Source organism: Oncorhynchus nerka, linkage group LG26, assembly GCF_034236695.1.
Source record: "Oncorhynchus nerka isolate Pitt River linkage group LG26, Oner_Uvic_2.0, whole genome shotgun sequence".
Taxonomy (NCBI): domain Eukaryota; kingdom Metazoa; phylum Chordata; class Actinopteri; order Salmoniformes; family Salmonidae; genus Oncorhynchus; species Oncorhynchus nerka.
In genome coordinates, this window is record NC_088421.1 from 45,411,864 (window position 1) to 45,437,723 (window position 25,860).

At 46.8% G+C, this 25,860-nt stretch overlaps 1 protein-coding gene across 1 annotated transcript in view; it reads left to right on the forward strand.

Moving 5' to 3' along the window:
• cldnk (claudin k) overlaps positions 1-25,860 on the forward strand; it is a 280,906-nt gene that overhangs the window by 138,992 nt on the left and 116,054 nt on the right. The window lies entirely within an intron of this gene.

A 25,860-nucleotide genomic window follows, 5' to 3' on the forward strand; every position in this document is an offset into this window, starting at 1 on the left:
CCAGAATATTCTCTGCTCTTAACCTAGGTGCAGCACCCTGGCCCAGAATGTTCTCTGCTTTTAACCTAGGTGCTTCTGGCCCAGAATGTTCTCTGCTTTTAACCTAGGTGCAGCACCCTGGCCCAGAATGTTCTCTGCTTTTAACCTAGGTGCAGCACCCTGGCCCAGAATGTTCTCTGCTTTTAACCTAGGTGCAGCACACTGGCCCAGAATGTTCTCTGCTTTTAACCTAGGTGCAGCACCCTGGCCCAGAATGTTCTCTGCTTTTAACCTAGGTGCAGCACACTGGCCCAGAATGTTCTCTGCTTTTAACCTAGGTGCAGCACCCTGGCCCAGAATGTTCTCTGCTTTTAACCTAGGTGCAGCACACTGGCCCAGAATGTTCTCTGCTTTTAACCTAGGTGCAGCACACTGGCCCAGAATGTTCTCTGCTTTTAACCTAGGTGCAGCACACTGGCCCAGAATGTTCTCTGCTTTTAACCTAGGTGCAGCACACTGGCCCAGAATGTTCTCTGCTTTTAACCTAGGTGCAGCACCCTGGCCCAGAATGTTCTTTGCTTTTAACCTAGGTGCAGCACCCTGGCCCAGAATGCTCTCTGCTTTTAACCTAGGTGCAGCACACTGGCCCAGAATGCTCTCTGCTTTTAACCTAGGTGCAGCACCCTGGCCCAGAATGCTCTCTGCTTTTAACCTAGGTGCAGCACACTGGCCCAGAATGTTCTCTGCTCTTAACCTAGGTGCAGCACACTGGCCCAGAATATTCTCTGCTCTTAACCTAGGTGCAGCACCCTGGCCCAGAATGTTCTCTGCTTTTAACCTAGGTGCTTCTGGCCCAGAATGTTCTCTGCTTTTAACCTAGGTGCAGCACCCTGGCCCAGAATGTTCTCTGCTTTTAACCTAGGTGCAGCACCCTGGCCCAGAATGTTCTCTGCTTTTTAACCACTGGCCCAGGTGCTTTTAACCAGGTCCAGCACCCTGGCCCAGAATGTTCTCTGCTTTTAACCTAGGTGCAGCACCCTGGCCCAGAATGTTCTCTGCTTTTAACCTAGGTGCAGCACACTGGCCCAGAATGTTCTCTGCTTTTAAACCTGGCCCAGAAGTTCTCTAGCACCTGGCCCAGAATGTTCTCTGCTTTTAACCTAGGTGCAGCACACTGGCCCAGAATGTTCTCTGCTTTTAACCTAGGTGCAGCACCCTGGCCCAGAATGTTCTCTGCTTTTAACCTAGGTGCAGCACACTGGCCCAGAATGTTCTCTGCTTTTAACCTAGGTGCAGCACCCTGGCCCAGAATGTTCTCTGCTTTTAACCTAGGTGCAGCACACTGGCCCAGAATGTTCTCTGATTTTAACCTAGGTTCATTCTGGCCCAGAATGTTCTCTGCTTTTAACCTAGGTGCAGCACCCTGGCCCAGAATGTTCTCTGCTTTTAACCTAGGTGCAGCACACTGGCCCAGAATGTTCTCTGCTTTTAACCTAGGTGCAGCACACTGGCCCAGAATGTTCTCTGCTTTTAATCTAGGTGCAGCACACTGGCCCAGAATGTTCTCTGATTTTAACCTAGGCTTTTAACCTAGGTGCAGCACCCTGGCCCAGAATGTTCTCTGCTTTTAACCTAGGTGCAGCACACTGGCCCAGAATGTTCTTTTCTGGCCCAGAATGTTCTCTTTTAACCTAGGTGCAGCACACTGGCCCAGAATGTTCTCTGCTTTTAATCTAGGTGCAGCACACTGGCCCAGAATGTTCTCTGATTTTAACCTAGGTTCATTCTGGCCCAGAATGTTCTCTGCTTTTAACCTAGGTGCAGCACCCTGGCCCAGAATGTTCTCTGCTTTTAACCTAGGTGCAGCACCTGGCCCAGAATGTTCTCTGCTTTTAACCTAGGTGCATTCTGGCCCAGAATGTTCTCTGCTTTTAATCTAGGTGCAGCATTTGACATCTTCTGGGATCAGACAGTACCTGGAACATAGTCTGGACAGACTCAGGACCCAACATGTAACATTACTGATGTTCTGTTCCTGTAGGCCTGTTGCTCCTTTCCAGTAATGTGTTCAAAAAGAGGTGTGATGTCATGTGTCGTCTCTCCTTTTCATGTGATGATGATGATGATGCGTCCTTCTCTGTCACATGTTGATTTTCCCACGGATGACCAGGCACAACAGGTGTCACAATCAAAGTGTTCCCCCCTGGACATACAGGCACAACAGGTGTCACAATCAAAGTGTTCCCACTAGACCCACTGACACAATGATGTAGACAGAGAGAGAGAGAGAGAGAGAGAGAGAGAAAGCATTTGTGAGAAAGAAGAACATATTGATGGATATGACAGAGACAGCATATTAAGGGACAAATCTGTTGTTGTGTCTTTCTGTTTTTTCTCAGGTAATTGTAGGTGTCTACATTACTGTTCTTCCTTTACGAGTACTAGTTGGATGACTCATCGCTGGGCGGTGTTGTCTTGAACAGTGTAGAGGCCTATCATTGAAATACAACCCACTGGCTGGGTTCTGAACCTCCATCATGTAATATGAAGTATGGACACGATGTGCCCTTTCTTCCCTCTCTGAAAGTGAGATGGTGTCTACATCCCAAAATGGCACCCTATTCCCTACGCAGTGCACTACCACTGGTCTGAAGTAGTGCACTGGGAGTAGAACATATAGAGGTGCCATTTGGAATGCATCCATTATGACACAATCAAATATGATCCAGTTTATCACCTCGGTTCTAAAGAGTGACTGCATCAGATTCATAGCAGCCCGTGAAGGTGTTAAGTGACAAATGACACCCTATTCCCAGCCCCATTGGCCCCGGTCAAAAGTAGAGCACTATATAGGAAATAGGCTGGCATTTGGGACGCTAGCCGAAGTCTCTCCACAGAAGGGATAATGTAAGTGGCCTGTGAAAGGCGTGATCACAGTGAACACTGAACAAGATGAGGCTCAAAAACATCATGTGTCACACGGCAGAAAGCACTAGAACTATTGAGCTGCAAGGTTGATAACAACCAGCCGCAGCAAATAGACCAACCTGTTGTTGTACTTCTGCATTAAACACTGATCCTTTACTGCTGCATTAAACACTGATCCTTTACTGCTGCATTAAACACTGATCCTTTACTACTGGGTGGGACACTGATCCTTTACTACTGCATTAAACACTGATCCTTTACTGCAGCATTAAACACTGATCCTTTACTGCAGCATGGGACACTGATCCTTTACTACTGCATGGGACACTGATCCTTTACTACTGCATTAAACACTGATCCTTTACTGCAGCATTAAACACTGATCCTTTACTACTGCATTAAACACTGATCCTTTACTGCAGCATTAAACACTGATCCTTTACTACAGCATTAAACACTGATCCTTTACTACTGCATTAAACACTGATCCTTTACTACTGCATTAAACACTGATCCTTTACTGCTGGGTGGGACACTGATCCTTTACTGCTGCATTAAACACTGATCCTTTACTACTGCATTAAACACTGATCCTTTACTACTGCATGGGACACTGATCCCTTACTACTGCATTAAACACTGATCCTTTACTGCTGCATGGGACACTGATCCTTTACTACTGGGTGGGACACTGATCCTTTACTGCAGCATTAAACACTGATCCTTTACTGCTGCATTAAACACTGATCCTTTACTACTGCATTAAACACTGATCCTTTACTACTGCATGGGACACTGATCCTTTACTACTGGGTGGGACATTGAACACTGGGTGGGACACTGATCCTTTACTACTGCATGGGACACTGATCCTTTACTACTGGGTGGGACACTGATCCTTTACTATTAAACACTGATCCTTTACTACATTGGGACACTGATCCTTTACTACTGCATTAAACACTGATCCTTTACTGCTGGGTGGGACACTGATCCTTTACTACTGGGTGGGACACTGATCCTTTACTACTGGGTGGGACACTGATCCTTTACTACTGGGTGGGACACTGATCCTTTACTACTGGGTTAAACACTGATCCTTTACTACTGCTGGGTGGGACACTGATCCTTTACTGCTGGGTGGGACACTGATCCTTTACTGCTGGGTGGGACACTGATCCTTTACTACTGATTAAACACTGATCCTTTACTGCTGCATTAAACACTGATCCTTTACTGCTGCATTAAACACTGATCCTTTACTGCAGCATTTAAAGCATTAAACACTGATCCTTTACTACTGCATTAAACACTGATCCTTTACTGCTGGGTGGGACACTACTACTGCATTTGATCCTTTACTGCATGGGACACTGATCCTTTACTACTGGGTGGGACACTGATCCTTTACTGCAGCATTAAACACTGATCCTTTACTACTGGGTGGGACACTGATCCTTTACTACTGCATTGGGACACTGATCCTTTACTACTGCATGGGACACTGATCCTTTACTACTGGGTGGGACACTGATCCTTTACTATGGGACACTGATCCTTTACTACTGGGTGGACACTGATCCTTTACTGCTGCATTAAACACTGATCCTTTACTACTGGGTGGGACACTGATCCTTTACTACTGGGTGGGACACTGATCCTTTACTTTGGGACACTGATCCTTTACTGACACTGATCCTTTACTACTGGGTGGGACACTGATCCTTTACTGCTGGGTGGGACACTGATCCTTTACTGCTGGGTGGGACACTGATCCTTTACTGCTGGGTGGGACACTGATCCTTTACTACTGGGTGGGACACTGATCCTTTACTGCTGGGTAAACACTGATCCTTTACTGCTGGGTGGGACACTGATCCTTTACTGCTGGGTGGGACACTGATCCTTTACTACTGGGTGGGACACTGATCCTGGGACACTGATCCTTTACTGCTGGGTGGGACACTGATCCTTTACTACTGCATTAAACACTGATCCTTTACTGCTGGGTGGGACACTGATCCTTTACTACTGGGTGGGACACTGATCCTTTACTACTGGGTGGGACACTGATCCTTTACTACTGGGTGGGACACTGATCCTTTACTACTGGGTGGGACACTGATCCTTTACTACTGGGCAGGACACTGATCCTTTACTACTGGGTGGGACACTGATCCTTTACTGCTGGGTGGGACACTGATCCTTTACTACTGGGTGGGACACTGATCCTTTACTGCTGCATTGGGACACTGATCCTTTACTACTGGGTGGGACACTGATCCTTTACTGCTGGGTGGGACACTGATCCTTTACTGCTGGGTGGGACACTGATCCTTTACTGCAGCATTAAACACTGATCCTTTACTGCTGGGTGGGACACTGATCCTTTACTGCAGCATTAAACACTGATCCTTTACTGCTGGGTGGGACACTGATCCTTTACTACTGCATGGGACACTGATCCTTTACTGCAGCATGGGACACTGATCCTTTACTACTGCATTAAACACTGATCCTTTACTACTGCATTAAACACTGATCCTTTACTACTGCATTAAACACTGATCCTTTACTGCTGGGTGGGACACTGATCCTTTACTGCAGCATGGGACACTGATCCTTTACTACTGCATTAAACACTGATCCTTTACTACTGCATTAAACACTGATCCTTTACTACTGCATTAAACACTGATCCTTTACTACAGCATTAAACACTGATCCTTTACTGCAGCATTAAACACTGATCCTTTACTGCTGGGTGGGACACTGATCCTTTACTACTGCATTAAACACTGATCCTTTACTGCAGCATTAAACACTGATCCTTTACTGCAGCATGGGACACTGATCCTTTACTACTGCATTAAACACTGATCCTTTACTGCAGCATTAAACACTGATCCTTTACTGCAGCATGGGACACTGATCCTTTACTACTGCATTAAACACTGATCCTTTACTGCAGCATTAAACACTGATCCTTTACTGCAGCATGGGACACTGATCCCTTACTACTGCATTAAACACTGATCCTTTACTGCAGCATGGGACACTGATCCTTTACTACTGCATTAAACACTGATCCTTTACTACTGCATGGGACACTGATCCCTTACTACTGCATTAAACACTGATCCTTTACTGCTGGGTGGGACACTGATCCTTTACTACTGGGTGGGACACTGATCCTTTACTGCTGCATTAAACACTGATCCTTTACTGCTGCATTAAACACTGATCCTTTTACTGGGTGGGACACTGATCCTTTACTACTGGGTGGGACACTGATCCTTTACTACTGGGACACTGATCCTTTACTATGGGACACTGATCCTTTACTACTGGGTGGGACACTGATCCTTTACTGGGACACTGATCCTTTACTACTGGGTGGGACACTGATCCTTTACTGCTGCATTAAACACTGATCCTTTACTACTGGGTGGGACACTGATCCTTTACTACTGGGTGGGACACTGATCCTTTACTACTGGGTGGGACACTGATCCATTACTACTGGGTGGGACACTGATCCTTTACTACTGGGTGGGACACTGATCCTTTACTACTGGGTGGGACACTGATCCTTTACTGCTGGGTGGGACACTGATCCTTTACTGCTGGGTGGGACACTGATCCTTTACTGCTGGGTGGGACACTGATCCTTTACTACTGGGTGGGACACTGATCCTTTACTACTGCATTAAACGCTGATCCTTTACTGCAGCATTAAACACTGATCCTTTACTGCAGCATGGGACATGGATCCTTTACTACTGGGTGGGACACTGATCCTTTACTACTGCATTAAACGCTGATCCTTTACTGCAGCATTAAACACTGATCCTTTACTGCAGCATGGGACATGGATCCTTTACTACTGCATGGGACACTAATCCTTTACTACTGCATTAAACGCTGATCCTTTACTGCAGCATTAAACACTGATCCTTTACTACTGCATTAAACACTGATCCTTTACTACTGCATTAAACACTGATCCTTTACTGCTGCATGGGACACTGATCCTTTACTACTGCATTAAACACTGATCCTTTACTACTGCATTAAACACTGATCCTTTACTACTGCATTAAACACTGATCCTTTACTGCAGCATTAAACACTGATCCTTTACTGCAGCATTAAACACTGATCCTTTACTGCAGCATTAAACACTGATCCTTTACTGCAGCATGGGACATGGATCCTTTACTACTGCATTAAACACTGATCCTTTACTGCAGCATTAAACGCTGATCCTTTACTGCAGCATTAAACACTGATCCTTTACTACTGCATGGGACACTGATCCTTTACTACTGCATTAAACACTGATCCTTTACTGCAGCATTAAACACTGATCCTTTACTGCTGCATTAAACACTGATCCTTTACTGCAGCATTAAACACTGATCCTTTACTACTGCATGGGACACTGATCCTTTACTGCAGCATGGGACACTGATCCTTTACTACTGCATTAAACACTGATCCTTTACTACTGCATTAAACACTGATCCTTTACTGCAGCATTAAACACTGATCCTTTACTACTGCATGGGACACTGATCCTTTACTGCAGCATGGGACACTGATCCTTTACTGCAGCATTAAACACTGATCCTTTACTACTGCATTAAACACTGATCCTTTACTACTGCATGGGACACTGATCCCTTACTACTGCATTAAACACTGATCCTTTACTGCTGGGTGGGACACTGATCCTTTACTACTGGGTGGGACACTGATCCTTTACTGCTGCATTAAACACTGATCCTTTACTGCTGCATTAAACACTGATCCTTTACTACTGGGTGGGACACTGATCCTTTACTACTGGGTGGGACACTGATCCTTTACTACTGGGTGGGACACTGATCCTTTACTACTGCATTAAACACTGATCCTTTACTACTGCATTAAACACTGATCCTTTACTACTGCATGGGACACTGATCCCTTACTACTGCTGATTAAACACTGATCCTTTACTGCTGGGTGGGACACTGATCCTTTACTACTGGGTGGGACACTGATCCTTTACTGCTGCATTAAACACTGATCCTTTACTGCTGCATTAAACACTGATCCTTTACTACTGGGTGGGACACTGATCCTTTACTACTGGGTGGGACACTGATCCTTTACTACTGGGTGGGACACTGATCCTTTACTACTGGGTGGACACTGATCCTTTACTACTGGGTGGGACACTGATCCTTTACTACTGGGTGGGACACTGATCCTTTACTGCTGCATTAAACACTGATCCTTTACTACTGGGTGGGACACTGATCCTTTACTACTGGGTGGGACACTGATCCTTTACTACTGGGTGGGACACTGATCCTTTACTACTGGGTGGGACACTGATCCTTTACTACTGGGTGGGACACTGATCCTTTACTGCTGGGTGGGACACTGATCCTTTACTGCTGGGTGGGACACTGATCCTTTACTGCTGGGTGGGACACTGATCCTTTACTACTGGGTGGGACACTGATCCTTTACTACTGGGTGGGAAACTGATCCTTTACTGCTGGGTGGGACACTGATCCTTTACTGCTGGGTGACACTGATCCTTTACTACTGGGTGGGACACTGATCCTTTACTGCTGGGTGGGACACTGATCCTTTACTACTGCATTAAACACTGATCCTTTACTGCTGGGTGGGACACTGATCCTTTACTACTGGGTGGGACACTGATCCTTTACTATGGGACACTGATCCTTTACTACTGGGTGGGACACTGATCCTTTACTACTGGGTGGGACACTGATCCTTTACTACTGGGTGGGACACTGATCCTTTACTACTGGGTGGGACACTGATCCTTTACTGCTGGGTGGGACACTGATCCTTTACTACTGGGTGGGACACTGATCCTTTACTGCTGGGTGGGACACTGATCCTTTACTACTGGGTGGGACACTGATCCTTTACTGCTATGGGACACTGATCCTTTACTGCTGGGTGGGACACTGATCCTTTACTGCAGCATTAAACACTGATCCTTTACTGCTGGGTGGGACACTGATCCTTTACTGCAGCATTAAACACTGATCCTTTACTGCTGGGTGGGACACTGATCCTTTACTGCAGCATTAAACACTGATCCTTTACTGCTGGGTGGGACACTGATCCTTTACTACTGGGTGGGACACTGATCCTTTACTACTGCATTAAACACTGATCCTTTACTGCTGCATTAAACACTGATCCTTTACTGCTGGGTGGGACACTGATCCTTTACTGCAGCATGGGACACTGATCCTTTACTACTGCATTAAACACTGATCCTTTACTGCAGCATTAAACACTGATCCTTTACTGCAGCATGGGACACTGATCCTTTACTACTGCATTAAACACTGATCCTTTACTGCAGCATTAAACACTGATCCTTTACTACTGCATTAAACACTGATCCTTTACTACTGCATGGGACACTGATCCTTTACTACTGCATGGGACACTGATCCCTTACTACTGCATTAAACACTGATCCTTTACTGCTGGGTGGGACACTGATCCTTTACTACTGGGTGGGACACTGATCCTTTACTGCTGCATTAAACACTGATCCTTTACTGCTGCATTAAACACTGATCCTTTACTACTGACACTGATCCTTTACTACTGGGTGGGACACTGATCCTTTACTACTGGGTGGGACACTGATCCTTTACTACTGGGTGGGACACTGATCCTTTACTACTGGGTGGGACACTGATCCTTTACTACTGTGGGACACTGATCCTTTACTACTGGGTGGGACACTGATCCTTTACTGCTGCATTAAACACTGATCCTTTACTACTGGGTGGGACACTGATCCTTTACTATGACACTGATCCTTTTACTGACACTGATCCTTTACTACTGGGTGGGACACTGATCCTTTACTACTGGTGGGACACTGATCCTTTACTACTGGGTGGGACACTGATCCTTTACTGCTGGGTGGGACACTGATCCTTTACTGCTTGGGACACTGATCCTTTACTGCTGGGTGGGACACTGATCCTTTACTACTGGGAAACACTGGGACACTGATCCTTTACTACTGGGTGGGACAAACACTGATCCTTTACTGCTGGGTGGGACACTGATCCTTTACTACTGGGTGGGACACTGATCCTTTACTGGGTGGGACACTGATCCTTTACTACTGCATTAAACACTGATCCTTTACACTGATCCTTTACTACTGGGTGGGACACTGATCCTTACTACTGGGTGGGACACTGATCCTTTACTACTGGGTGGGACACTGATCCTTTACTACTGGGTGGGACACTGATCCTTTACTACTGGGTGACACCATCCTTTACTACTGGGTGGGACACTGATCCTTTACTGCTGGGTGGGACACTGATCCTTTACTACTGGGTGGGACACTGATCCTTTACTGCTGGGTGTACCACTGACTACTGGGTGACACTGATCCTTTACTGCTGGGTGACACTGATCCTTTACTGCTGGGTGGGACACTGATCCTTTACTGCAGCATTAAACACTGATCCTTTACTGCTGGGTGGGACACTGATCCTTTACTGCAGCATTAAACACTGATCCTTTACTGCTGGGTGGGACACTGATCCTTTACTGCTGGGTGGGACACTGATCCTTTACTGCTGGGTGGGACACTGATCCTTTACTACTGTGGGACACTGATCCTTTACTACTGGGTGACACTGATCCTTTACTACTGGGTGGGACACTGATCCTTTACTGCTGGGTGGGACACTGATCCTTTACTGCTGGGTGGGACACTGATCCTTTACTACTGCATTAAACACTGATCCTTTACTGCAGCATTAAACACTGATCCTTTACTGCTGGGTGGGACACTGATCCTTTACTACTGCATGGGACACTGATCCTTTACTACTGGGTGGGACACTGATCCTTTACTACTGGGTGGGACACTGATCCTTTACTACTGGGTGGGACACTGATCCTTTACTGCTGGGTGGGACACTGATCCTTTACTACTGCATGGGACACTGATCCTTTACTGCAGCATTAAACACTGATCCTTTACTACTGGTTGGGACTCTGATCCTGGGACTTCACAGAGAATCATTATTTCATGTTGCAAACAACGTGATGCTTTTTAATTTGCTCCCTTTATTTTCCACATAAACCCTAACCCTGTCCATCATGGAAATACTGTGATGCTTTTCAAAAGTCTAATTTAATACATTTTTATAAACACATCCATTTTTATAGCACACAAATTAGCCAACCTGGTCACAAAGCTGAACCATTAGGAAACCAATTAGTGACCACAGACAGATAATGATCTTAATTACTGCAGTGTACCATACAGGAGAAACACAATGCCTGTTACTGCAGTGCACCATACAGGGAAACACTATGCCTGTTACTGCAGTGTACCATACAGGAGAAACACTATGCCTGTTACTGCAGTGCACCATACAGGGAAACACTATGCCTGTTACTGCAGTGTACCATACAGGGAAACACTATGCCTGTTACTGCAGTGCACCATACAGGGGGAACACAATGCCTGTTACTGCAGTGTTCCATACAGGAGAAACACTATGCCTGTTACTGCAGTGCACCATACAGGGAAACACTATGCCTGTTACTGCAGTGTACCAACACTATGCCTGTTACTGCAGTGTACCATACAGTGGAAACACTATGCCTGTTACTGCAGTGTACCATACTGCAGTGTGGAAACACTATGCCTGTTACTGCAGTGTACCATACAGGGAAACACTATGCCTGTTACTGCAGTGTACCAGTGTACCATACAGGGAAACACTATGCCTGTTACTGCAGTGTACCATACAGGGAAACACTATGCCTGTTACTGCAGTGTACAGGGGGAACCAGTGTACCATACAGGAGAAACACTATGCCTGTTACTGCAGTGCACCATACAGGGAAACACTATGCCTGTTACTGCAGTGTACCATACAGGGGGAACACAATGCCTGTTACTGCAGTGTACCATACAGGAGAAACACTATGCCTGTTACTGCAGTGCACCATACAGGGAATACAGGGAAACACTATGCCTGTTACTGCAGTGTACCATACAGGGGAACACAATGCCTGTTACTGCAGTGTACCATACAGTTACTGCAGTGAAACACATGCCTGTTATGTATGCCCAGTGTACCATACAGGGAAACACTATGCCTGTTACTGCAGTGTACCATACAGGGAAACACTATGCCTGTTACTGCAGTGTACCATACAGGGAAACACTATGCCTGTTACTGCAGTGTACCATACAGGGAAACACTATGCCTGTTACTACAGGGAAACACATGCCTGTGCAGTGTACCATACAGGGGAAACACTATGCCTGTTACTGCAGTGTACCATAGAGTGGAAACACTATGCCTGTTACCAGTGTACCATACAGGGAAACACTATGCCTGTTACTGCAGTGTACCATACAGGAGAACACTATGCCTGTTACTGCAGTGTACCATACAGTACCATACAAAAAACACTATGCCTGTTACTGCAGTGTACCAGTGTACCATACATGGGAAACACTATGCCTGTTACTGCAGTGTACCATACAGGGGAACACTATGCCTGTTACTGCAGTGTACCATACAGGGGAAAACACTATGCCTGTTACTGCAGTGTACCATACAGGTACCATACAGGGAAACACTATGCCTGTTACTGCAGTGTGTACCATACAGGGGAAACACTATGCCTGTTACTGCAGTGTACCATACAGGGAAACACTATGCCTGTTACTGCAGTGTACCATACAGGGAAACACTATGCCTGTTACTGCAGTGTACCATACCAGGAGAACACTATGCCTGTTACTGCTGCAGTGTACCATACAGGTAAACACAGTGTACCATACAGGAGAACACTATGCCACTGCTACCATACCATACAGGGAAACCTGTTACTGCAGTGAACACTATGCCTGTTTACCATATGCCAGGTATCATACAGGGGAACACTATGCCTGGTACTGCAGTGAAACACTATGCCTGCAGTGTTATGCCTGCAGTGTACCATACAGGGAAAACACTATGCCTGTTACTGCAGTGTACCATACAGGAGGAACACTATGCCTGTTACTGCAGTGTACCAGTGTACCATACAGGAGTAACAGGGGAAACACTATGCCTGTTACTGCAGTGTACCATACAGGGAAACACTATGCCTGTTACTGCAGTGTACCACCATACAGGGGAAACACTATGCCTGTTACTGCAGTGTACCATACAGGGAAACACTATGCCTGTTACTGCAGTGTACCATACAGGGGAAACACTATGCCTGTTACTGCAGTGTACAGGGGAAACACTATGCCTGTTACTGCAGTGGGAAACACTATGCCTGTTACTGCAGTGTACCATACAGGGAAACACTATGCCTGTTACTGCAGTGTACCATACAGGGAAACACTATGCCTGCAGTGCACCATACAGGGGAAACACTATGCCTGTTACTGCAGTGCACCATACAGGGAAACACTATGCCTGTTACTGCAGTGCACCATACAGGGAAACACTATGCCTGTTACTGCAGTGTACCATACAGGGAAACACTATGCCTGTTACTGCAGTGTACCAGTGTACCATACAGGGAAACACAATGCCTGTTACCAGTGTACCATACAGGGAAACACTATGCCTGTTACTGCAGTGTACCATACAGGGAAACCATACTGTACCAGTGTTCCATACAGGGGAACACTATGCCTGTTACTGCAGTGTACCATACAGGGAAACACTATGCCTGTTACTGCAGTGTACCAGTGTTCCATACAGGGAAACACTATGCCTGTTACTGCAGTGTACCATACAGGGGAAACACTATGCCTGTTACTGCAGTGTACCATACAGGGAAACACTATGCCTGTTACTGCAGTGTACCATACAGGAGAAACACTATGCCTGTTACTGCAGTGTACCATACAGGGAAACACTATGCCTGTTACTGCAGTGTACCATACAGGGAAACACTATGCCTGTTACTGCAGTGTACCATACAGGGAAACACTATGCCTGTTACTGCAGTGTACCATACAGGGAAACACTATGCCTGTTACTGCAGTGTACCATACAGGGAAACACTATGCCTGTTACTGCAGTGTACCATACAGGAGAAACACTATGCCTGTTACTGCAGTGTACCATACAGGAGAAACACTATGCCTGTTACTGCAGTGTACCATACAGGGAAACACTATGCCTGTTACTGCAGTCCACCATACAGGGGAACACAATGCCTGTTACTGCAGTGTTCCATACAGGGAAACACTATGCCTGTTACTGCAGTGCACCATACAGGGAAACACTATGCCTGTTACTGCAGTGTACCATACAGGGGGAACACTATGCCTGTTACTGCAGTGTACCATACCCCTGGAAACACTATGCCTGTTACTGCAGTGTACCATACAGGGAAACACATGCCTGTTACTGAAACAGGGAAACACTATGCCTGTTACTGCAGTGTACCATACAGGGAAACACATGCCTGTTACTGCAGTGTACCAGTGTACCATACAGGGAAACACTATGCCTGTTACTGCAGTGTACCATACAGGGAAACACTATGCCTGTTACACAGGGGGTGTTCCATACAGGGAAACACTACACCCCAGTGCACCATACAGGGAAACACCCTGTTACTGCAGTGCACCATACAGGGAAACACTATGCCTGTTACTGCAGTACCATACAGGGGAAACACTATGCCTGTTACTGCAGTGTACCATACAGGGAAACACTATGCCTGTTACTGCAGTGTACCATACAGGGGAAACACTATGCCCTGTTACATGAAACACTATGCCTGTTACTGCAGTGCACCATACAGGGAAACACTATGCCTGTTACTGCAGTGTACCAGGGGAAACACTATGCCTGTTACTGCAGTGTACCACAGGGAAACACTATGCCTGTTACTGTACCATACAGTGCACCATACAGGGGAAACACTATGCCTGTTACTGCAGTGTACCATACAGGGGAAACACTATGCCTGTTACTGCAGTGTACCATACAGGGAAACACTATGCCTGTTACTGCAGTGTACCATACAGGGAAACACTATGCCTGTTACTGCAGTGTACCATACAGGGGAAACACTATGCCTGTTACTGCAGTGTACCATACAGGGAAACACTATGCCTGTTACTCAGTGTACCATACAGGGAAACACTATGCCTGTTACTGCAACAGGGAAACACTATGCCTGTTACTGCAGTGCACCATACAGGGAAACACTATGCCTGTTACTGCAGTGTACCATACAGGGGAAACACTATGCCTGTTACTGCAGTGTACCATACAGGGAAACACTATGCCTGTTACTGCAGTGTACCATACAGGGAAACACTATGCCTGTTACTGCAGCCTGTTACTGCAGTACCATATGCCCAGTGTTCCATACAGGGAAACACTATGCCTGTTACTGCAGTGTACCATACAGGGGAAACACAATACTGTAGTGTACCATACAGGAAACACTATGCCTAAGTTACCATACAGGGAAACACATGCCTGTTACTGCAGTGTACCATACAGGGAAACACTATGCCTGTTACTGCAGTGTTCCATACAGGGAAACACTATGCCTGTTACTGCAGTGTACCAGTGTTCCATACAGGGAAACACTATGCCTGTTACTGCAGTGTACCATACAGGGAAACACTACACCTGTTACCAGTGTACCAGTGTACCATACAGGGGAACACTATGCCTGTTACTGCAGTGTACCATACAGGGAAACACTATGCCTGTTCAGTGTACCATACAGGGAAACACTAGCCATGTTACAGTGTTCCATACATGGGGAAACTATGCCTGTTACTATAGTGTACCATACAGGAAAACACTATGCCTGTTACTGCAGTGTACCATACAGGGAAACACTATGCCTGTTACTGCAGTGTACCATACAGGGGAACACTATGCCTGTTACTGCAGTGTACCACAGGAGAAACACTATGTACCATACAGGGGAAACACTATGCCTGTTACTGCAGTGTACCATACAATGCCTGTTACTGCAGTGCACCATACAGGGGAAACACTATGCCTGTTACTGCAGTGTACCATATACAGGGAAACACTATGCCTGTTACTGCAGTGTACCATACAGGGAAACACTATGCCTGTTACTGCAGTGTACCATACAGGGAAACACTATGCCTGTTACTGCAGTGTACACAGTTTTGTACCATACAGGGAAACACTATGCCTGTTACTGCAGTGTACCATACAGGGAAACACTATGCCTGTTACTGCAGTGCACCATACAGGGGAAACCATACAGGGGAAACACTATGCCTGTTACTGCAGTGTACCATACAGGGAAACACTATGCCTGTTACTGCAGTGTACCATACAGGGAAACACTATGCCTGTTACTGCAGTGTACCAGTGTACCATACAGGGAAACACTATGCCTGTTACTGCTGTGTACCATACAGGTGAACACTACTGTTACTGCAGTAGTGCCTGAACACATGCCCTGCAGTGTTCCATACAGGGGAAACACTATGCCTGTTACTGCAGTGTACCATACAGGGGAACACTATGCCACTAGTGCCTGTTACTGCAGTGCTCCAGTCATACAGGGGAACACTATGCCTGTTACTGCTGTACCAGTGTACCATACAGGAGGAACACTATGCCTGTTACTGCAGTGTACCATACAGGGAAACACTATGCCTGTTACTGCAGTGTACCATACAGGCAGGAAACACTATGCCTGTTACTGCAGTGCTCCAGTCTACCATACAGGGAAACACTATGCCTGTTACTGCAGGTACCATACAGGGAAACACTATGCCTGTTACTGCAGTGTACCATACAGGGAAACACTATGCCTGTTACTGCAGTGTACCATACAGGGAAACACTATGCCTGTTACTGCAGTGTACCAGCTGTACCATACCAGGGAAACACTATGCCTGTTACTGCAGTGTACCATACAGGGAAACACTATGCCTGTTACTGCAGTGTACCATACAGGGAAACACTATGCCTGTTACAGTGCACCATACAGGGAAACACTATGCCTGTTACTGCAGTGCACCATACAGGGAAACACTATGCCTGTTACTGCAGTGTTCCATACAGGGAAACACTATGCCTGTTACTGCAGTGTACCAGTGTACCATACAGGGAAACACTATGCCTGTTACTGTGCCAGTGTACCATACAGGGAAACACTATGCCTGTTACTGTAGTGTACCATACAGGGAAACACTATGCCTGTTACTGCAGTGTACCAGTGTTCCATACAGGGGAACACTATGCCTGTTACTGTAGTGTACCATACAGGGGAAACACTATGCCTGTTACTGCAGTGTACCATACAGGGAAACACTATGCCTGTTACTGCAGTGTACCATACAGGGAAACACAATGCCTGTTACTGCAGTGTACCATGTACCATACAGGGGAACACTATGCCTGTTACTGCAGTGTACCATACAGGGAAACACTATGCCTGTTACTGCAGTGTACCATACAGGGAAACACTATGCCTGTTACTGCAGTGTACCATACAGGGAAACACTATGCCTGTTACTGCAGTGTACCATACAGTGGAAACACTATGCCTAGTGCCTGTTACTGCAGTGTACCATACAGGGAAACACTATGCCTGTTACTGCAGTGTACCATACAGGGGAAACACTATGCCTGTTACTGCAGTGTACCATACAGGGGAAACACTATGCCTGTTACTGCAGTGTACCATACAGGAGAACACTATGCCTGTTACTGCAGTGTACCATACAAGGAAACACTATGCCTGTTACTGCAGTGTACCATACAGGAAACACTATGCTGTTACTGTTACTGAAACACTAGCCTGTTACCAGTGTACCATACAGGGGAAACACTATGCCTGTTACTGCAGTGTACCATACAGTGGAAACACTATGCCTGTTACTGCAGTGTACCATACAGGAAACACTATGCCTGTTACTGCAGTGTACCACCTACAGGGAGAACACTATGCCTGTTACTGCAGTTCCATACAGGGGAAACACTATGCCCAGTGTACCATACAGGGAAACACTATGCCTGTTACTGCAGTGTACCATACAGGGGAACACTATGCCTGTTACTGCAGTGTACCAGTGTACCATACAGGGAAACACTATGCATGTTACTGTGTACCATACAGGGAACACTAGTGTACCAGCTGTACCTCCAACACTATGCCACTGCAGTGTTCCATACAGGGGGAACACTATGCATGTTACTGCAGTGTTCCATACATGGGGAACACTATGCCTGTTACTGTAGTGTACCATATCAGGAAAACACTATGCCCGTTACTGCAGTGTACCAGTGTACCATACAGGGGAAACACTATGCCTGTTACCACTGCAGTGTACCAGTGTACCATACAGGAGGAACACTATGCCTGTTACTGCAGTGTGTACCATACAGGAGGAACACTATGCCTGTTACTGCAGTGTACCATACAGGGGAAACACTATGCCCATTACCTGAAACACTAGTGTTACTGCAGTGCACCATACAGGGAAACACTATGCCTGTTACTGCAGTGTACCATACAGGGGGAACACTATGCCTGTTACTGCAGTGTACCATACAGGGGAAACACTATGCCTGTTACTGCAGTGTACCATACATGGGAAACACTATGCCTGTTACTGCAGTGCACCATACAGGGGAAACACTATGCCTGTTACTGTAGTGCACCATACAGGGAAACACTATGCCTGTTACTGCAGTTCACCATACAGGGAAACACTATGCCTGTTACTGCAGTGTTCCATACAGGGAAACACTATGCCTGTTACTGCAGTGTACCAGTGTACCATACAGGGAAACACAATGCCTGTTACTGTAGTGTACCATACAGGGAAACACTATGCCTGTTACTGTAGTGTACCATACAGGGAAACACTATGCCTGTTACTGCAGTGTACCAGTGTTCCATACAGGGGAACACTATGCCTGTTACTGTAGTGTACCATACAGGGGAAACACTATGCCTGTTACTGCAGTGTACCAGTGTTCCATACAGGGAAACACTATGCCTGTTACTGCAGTGTACCATACAGGGGAAACACAATGCCTGTTACTGCAGTGTACCAGTGTACCATACAGGGGGAACACTATGCCTGTTACTGCAGTGTACCATACAGGAGAAACACTATGCCTGTTACTGCAGTGTACCATACAGGGAAACACTATGCCTGTTACTGCAGTGTACCATACAGGGAAACACTATGCCTGTTACTGCAGTGTACCATACAGGGGAAACACTATGCCTGTTACTGCAGTGTACCATACAGGGAAACACTATGCCTGTTAGTGCAGTGTACCATACAGGGAAACACTATGCCTGTTACTGCAGTGTACCATACAGGGGAAACACTATGCCTGTTACTGCAGTGTACCATACAGGAGAACACTATGCCTGTTACTGCAGTGCACCATACAGGGAAACACTATGCCTGTTACCAGTGTACTCTAGCAGGGAAACACTATGCCTGTTACTGTAGTGTACCATACAGGGGAAACACTATGCCTGTTACTGCAGTGCACCATACAGGGGAAACACTATGCCTGTTACTGCAGTGCACCATACAGGGGAAACACTATGCCTGTTACTGCAGTGTACCATACAGGGAAACACTATGCATGTTACTGCAGTGTACCATACAGGGGAACACTATGCCTGTTACTGCAGTGTACCATACAGGGGAAACACTATGCCTGTTACTGCAGTGTACCATACAGGGGAAACACTATGCCTGTTACTGCAGTGTACCATACAGGGAAACACTATGCCTGTTACTGCAGTGTACCATACAGGGAAACACTATCTGTTTACTGCAGTGTACCATACAGGGAAACACTATGCCCATTACTGCAGTGTACCATCAGGGGAACACTATGCCTGTTACTGCAGTGCACCATACAGGGAAACACTATGCCTGTTACTGCAGTGTACCATCAGGGAACACTATGCCTGTTACTGCAGTGCACCATACAGGGGAACACTATGCCTGTTACCATATACCTAGCTAAACTATGCCTGTTGCTGCATATACAGGGAAACACAATGCCTGTTACTGCAGTGTTCCATACAGGGAAACACTATGCCTGTGTGCACACGGTGAATGATGATCTGTCACTTTTCTCCAGGAACATTCCCCACCTACGCGTGAGCCCCCAGGACCCATGATGACTAGCTAGCTGGATGATGTGGGTAGAGAGCCATCACATTATTACCTCTAGAACAGGGCCACGTCTCATCGGATGTCCAGAAATAGCCCAAATCTAATGTCTAAATATACCCCATATACCTCTAAATATACCCCATATACCTCTAAATATATCCCATATACCTCTAAATATACCCCATATACCCCCAACTACACCCCATATACCTCTAAATATACCCCATATACCTCTAAATATATCCCATATACCTCATATACCTCTAACTATACCCCATATACCTCTAAATATACCCATTTACATTTACATTTAAGTCATTTAGCAGACGCTCTTATCCAGAGCGACTTACAAATTGGTGCTTTCACCTTATGACATCCAGTGGAACAGCCACTTTACAATAGTGCATCTAGGTATTTTGGGGGGGGAGGGGGAGGGGGAGAAGGATTACTTTATCCTATCCTAGGTATTCCTTAAAGAGGTGGGGTTTCAGGTGTCTCCGGAAGGTGGTGATTGACTCCATGTCCTGGCGTCGTGAGGGAGTTTGTTCCACCATTGGGGGCCAGAGCTCGAACAGTTTTGACTGGGCTGAGCGGGAACTGTACTTCCTCAGTGGTAGGGAGGCGAGCAGGCCAGAGGTGGATGAACGCAGTGCCCTTGTTTGGGTGTAGGGCCTGATCAGAGCCTGGATCTACTAGGTGCCGTTCCCCTCACAGCTCCGTAGGCAAGCACCATGGTCTTGTAGCGGATGCGAGCTTCAACTGGAAGCCAGTCTCCAGAGCTAGGAGCGGGGTGACGTGAGAGAACTTGGGAAGGTTGAACACCAGACGGGCTCCATCTCTATGAGTTGTAGGGGTTTAATGGCACATCAGTGAGCCCAGCCCATAGTTGCAGTAATCCAGACGGGAGATGACAAGTGCCTGGATTAGGACCTGCGCCGCTTCCTGTGTGAGGCAGGGTCCATCTCTGCGGATGTTCTAGAGCATGAACCTACAGGAACGGGCCACCGCCTTGATGTTATTTGAGAACGACAGGCTGTTGTCCTACGCCAAGGTTCTTAGCGCTCTGGGACGAGGACACAATGGAGTTGTCAACCTGATGGCGAGATCATGGAACGGGCAGTCCATCCCCGGGAGGAAGAGCAGCTCCATCTTGCCGAGGTTCAGCTTGAGGTGATGATCCATCATCCACACTGATATGTCTGCCAGACATGCAGATTCGCCACCTGGTCCATCAGAAGGGGGAAAGGAGAAGATTAATTGTGTGTCCATCTGCATAGCAATGATAGGAGAGACCATGTGATGTTATGACAGAGCCAAGTGACTTGGTGTATAGCGAGAATAGGAGAGGGCCTAGAACAGAGCCCTGGGGGACACCAGTGGTGAGAGCACGTGGTGAGGAGACGGATTCTCGCCACGCCACCTGGTAGGAGCGACCTGTCAGGTAGGCTCAATCCAAGCGTGGGCCGCGCCGGAGATGCCCAACTCCAGGGTCTCTAGATCTGATGGTTCACAGTATCGAAGGCAGCCGATAGGTCTAGAAGGATGAGAGCAGAGGTGCTCCAGTTAGCTCTAGCAGTGCGGAGCGCCTCCGTGATACCATCTCCATCTCAGTTGAATGACTAGTCTTGAAACCTGACTGATTTGGATCTAGAAGGTCATTCTGAGAGAGATAGCTCCATCTCTAGGCGGTGCTCCCCCAACTATACCCCATATACCTCTAAATATACCCCATATACCCCCAACTACACCCCATATACCTCTAAATATATCTCCTCCAACTACACCCCATATACCTCTAAATATACCCCATATACCCCCAACTACACCCCATATACCTCTAATTATGCCCCATATACCTCTAAATATACCCCATATACCTCTAAATATACCCCATATACCTCTAAATATACCCCATATACCTCTAAATATACCCCATATACCTCTAAATATATCCCATATACCTCTAAATATACCCCATATACCTCTAATTATATCCCATATCTCTAAATATACCCCATATACCTCTAGCTAAACCCCATATACCTCTAAATAAACCCCATATACCTCTAAATATACCCCATATACCCCTAAATATACCCCATATACCCTAAATATATCCCATATACCCCTAACTATACCCCATATACCCCTAACTATATCCCATATACCCCTAAATATACCCCATATACCCCTAAATATATCCCATATACCCCTAACTATACCCCATATACCCCTAAATATATCCCATATACCCCTAAATATGCCCCATATACCCCTAAATATATCCCATATCCCTAACTATACCCCATATACCCCTAAATATATCCCATATACCCCTAAATATATCCCATATCCCCTAAATATACCCCATCTCCCCTAAATATATCTCCATATACCCCTAACTATACCCCATATACCATCTAAATATATCCCATATACCTCTAATTATACCCCATATACCCCTAAGCTATACCCCATATACCCCTAAATATACCCCATATACCCCTAAATATAGCTGTGCTCCCCCATATACCCCTAACTACACCCCATATACCTCTAAATATATCCCATATACCCCTAAATATACCCCATATACCCCTAACTACACCCCATATACCCCTAAATATACCCCATATACCCCTAACTACACCCCATATACCTCTAAATATACCCCATATACCCCTAACTACACCCCATATCCCCTAAATATATCCCATATACCCCTAGCTATGCTCCATACCCCTAAATATATCCCATATACCCCTAAATATATCCCATATGCCCCTAAATATCCCCTATATACCCCTAAATATATCCCTATACCCCTCTATACCCCATATCCATCTCCTAAATATATCCCATATACCCCTATCTATAGCTGTGCCCCTAGCTGTGCTCCATCCTATCCATCTCTAATTATAGCTGTGCTCCATCTAAATATAGCTGTGCTCCATCATCTCCCTCTAGCTGTGCTATCCCCATCTCCATCTCTAGCTGTGCCCCATCTCCTAAATATATCCTATACCTCTAGCTATGCTCCATCTCTAACTCCATCCCATATACCTCTAGCTGTGCTCCATCTCCATCTCTAGCTGTGCTCTCATACCCCATATCTCTAGCTGTGCTCCATCTCCACCCTCTAGCTGTGCCCCATATCCATCTCTAATTATTCCATCTCTAGCTGTGCTCCATCTCTAATTACACCCCATCTCCATCTCTAGCTGTGCTCCATCTCCATCTCTAGCTGTGCTCCATCTCTAGCTGTGCTCCATCTCCATCTCTAGCTGTGCTCCATCTCTAGCTGTGCTCCATCTCTAGCTGTGCTCCATCTCCATCTCTAGCTGTGCTCCATCTCCATCTCTAGCTGTGCTCCATCTCTAGCCATGCTCCATCTCTAGCTGTGCTCCATCTCCATCTCTAGCTGTGCTCCATCTCCATCTCTAGCTGTGCTCCATCTCTAGCTGTGCTCCATCTAGCTAGCTCCATCTCCATCTCTAGCTGCTCCATCTCCATCTCTAGCTGTCTCCATCTCCATCTCCATCTCTAGCTGTGCTCCATCTCCATCTCTAGCTGTGCTCCATCTCTAGCTGTGCTCCATCTCTAGCTGTCTCCATCTCCATCTCTAGCTGTGCTCCATCTCCATCTCTAGCTGTGCTCCATCTCCATCTCTAGCTGTGCTCCATCTCATCTAGCTGTGCTCCATCTCTAGCTGTGCTCCATCTCTAGCTGTGCTCCATCTTTAGCTGTGCTCCATCTCTAGCTGTGCTCCATCTCCATCTCTAGCTGTGCTCCATCTCCATCTCTAGCTGTGCTCCATCTCCATCTCTAGCTGTGCTCCATCTCTAGCTGTGCTCCATCTCCATCTCTAGCTGTGCTCCATCTCCATCTCTAGCTGTGCTCCATCTCTAGCTGTGCTCCATCTCTAGCTGTGCTCCATCTCCATCTCTAGCTGTGCTCCATCTCTAGCTGTGCTCCATCTCTAGCTGTGCTCCATCTCCATCTCTAGCTGTGCTCCATCTCCATCTCTAGCTGTGCTCCATCTCTAGCTGTGCTCCATCTTTAGCTGTGCTCCATCTTTAGCTGTGCTCCATCTCCATCTCTAGCTGTGCTCCATCTCTAGCTGTCTCCATCTCTAGCTGTCTCCATCTCTAGCTGTGCTCCATCTCTATCTCCATCTCTAGCTGTGCTCCATCTCCATCTCTAGCTGTCCATCTCCATCTCTAGCTGTGCTCCATCTAGCTGTGCTCCATCTCCATCTCTAGCTGTGCTCCATCTCCATCTCTAGCTGTGCTCCATCTCTAGCTGTGCTCCATCTCTAGCTGTGCTCCATCTCCATCTCTAGCTGTGCTCCATCTCCATCTCTAGCTGTGCTCCATCTCCATCTCTAGCTGTGCTCCATCTCTAGCTGTGCTCCATCTCTAGCTGTGCTCCATCTCCATCTCTAGCTGTGCTCCATCATCTCCATCCATGCTCCATCTCTAGCTGTGCTCCATCTCTAGCTGTGCTCCATCTCCATCTCTAGCTGTGCTCCATCTCTCTCTAGCTGTGCTCCATCTCTAGCTGTGCTCCATCTCCATCTCTAGCTGTGCTCCATCTCCATCTCTAGCTGTGCTCCATCCATCTCTAGCTGTGCTCCATCTCTAGCTGTGCTCTCCATCTCTAGCTGTGCTCCATCTCTAGCTGTGCTCCATCTCCATCTCTAGCTGTGCTCCATCTCCATCTCTAGCTGTGCTGTGCTCCATCTCTAGCTGTGCTCCATCTCCATCTCTAGCTGTGCTCCATCTCCATCTCTAGCTGTGCTCCATCTCTAGCTGTGCTCCATGCTCCATCTCTAGCTGTGCTCCATCTCCATCTCTAGCTCAGCTGTGCTCCATCTCTAGCTGTGCTCCATGCTCCATCTCTAGCTGTGCTCCATCTCCATCTCTAGCTGTGCTCCATCTCTAGCTGTGCTCCATCTCTAGCTGTGCTCCATCTCTAGCTTTGCTCCATCTCTAGCTGTGCTCCATCTCTAGCCGTGCTCCCTCTCTAGCTGTGCTCCATCTCTAGCTGTGCTCCATCTCTAGCTGTGCTCCCTCTCTAGCTGTGCTCCATCTCTAGCTGTGCTCCATCTCCATCTCTAGCTGTGCTCCATCTCCATCTCTAGCTGTGCTCCATCTCTAGCTGTGCTCCATCTCTAGCTGTGCTCCATCTCCATCTCTAGCTGTGCTCCATCTCTAGCCATGCTCCATCTCTAGCTGTGCTCCATCTCTAGCTGTGCTCCATCTCCATCTCTAGCTGTGCTCCATCTCTAGCTGTGCTCCATCTCTAGCTGTGCTCCATCTCTAGCTGTGCTCCATCTCTAGCTGTGCTCCATCTCCATCTCTAGCTGTGCTCCATCTCTAGCTGTGCTCCATCTAGCTGTGCTCCATCTCCATCTCTCCATCTCTAGCTGTGCTCCATCTCTAGCTGTGCTCCATCTCTAGCTGTGCTCCATCTCTAGCTGTGCTCCATCTCTAGCTGTGCTCCATCTCTAGCTGTGCTCCATCTCCATCTCTAGCTGTGCTCCATCTCCATCTCTAGCTGTGCTCCATCTCCGTCTCTAGCTGTGCTCCCTCTCTAGCTGTGCTCCCTCTCTAACTGTGCTCCATCTCTAGCTGTGCTTCATCTCCATCTCTAGCTGTGCTCCATCTCCATCTCTAGCTGTGCTCCATCTCCATCTCTAGCTGTGCTCCATCTCCCTCTCTAGCTGTGCT